Source organism: Bison bison, unplaced genomic scaffold (assembly GCF_000754665.1).
Source record: "Bison bison bison isolate TAMUID 2011002044 unplaced genomic scaffold, Bison_UMD1.0 scf7180017864145, whole genome shotgun sequence".
Classification (NCBI taxonomy): domain Eukaryota; kingdom Metazoa; phylum Chordata; class Mammalia; order Artiodactyla; family Bovidae; genus Bison; species Bison bison.
The window spans coordinates 6,442,894-6,443,306 of record NW_011494717.1 but is presented as its reverse complement, the minus strand read 5'-3'; the positions used below and the strand labels follow the sequence as shown (position 1 = coordinate 6,443,306).

The window sequence follows — 413 nt, the reverse complement described above, 5'->3', positions numbered from 1 at the left end:
GTGGGATGCCATTTCCTTCTCCAATGCAGGAAAGTGAAAAGTGCAAGTGAAGTCGCTCAGTCGTGTCCGACTCCTAGCGACCCCATGGACTGCAGCCTACCAGGCTCCTCCACCCATGGGATTTTCCAGGCAAGAGTACTGGAGTGGGGTGCCATTGCCTTCTCGGATAAATAGATGAACGAACATCTCCTAATTGCTGAAAAGGGAACGGCTTTGAGGGGAGAGGAAGGGGTACCGCCCCCAGGTTTCCCCTCTCCTTTCACACTGTGGGTGGGGTTGGGGGGACACTTGTTCAGGGCTGGGTGGCACTGCTCATAGGATGGGTTTTGCCCAGAGCTCTGCCAGGACACTAAACCCTTCTGCTGTCTCTCTCCTGCCCCTGCTGGCGGCCCCTCCCCCCCCTGCCCCTTCTC

General features: G+C 57.6%; 1 protein-coding gene across 1 annotated transcript in view; it reads right to left on the bottom strand.

Annotated features, from left to right (window-relative positions):
* The window catches only part of MFSD2B (major facilitator superfamily domain containing 2B), an 8,995-nt gene that overhangs the window by 4,768 nt on the left and 3,814 nt on the right, over nucleotides 1-413 (bottom strand). The gene's annotated exons all lie outside the window — the stretch shown is intronic.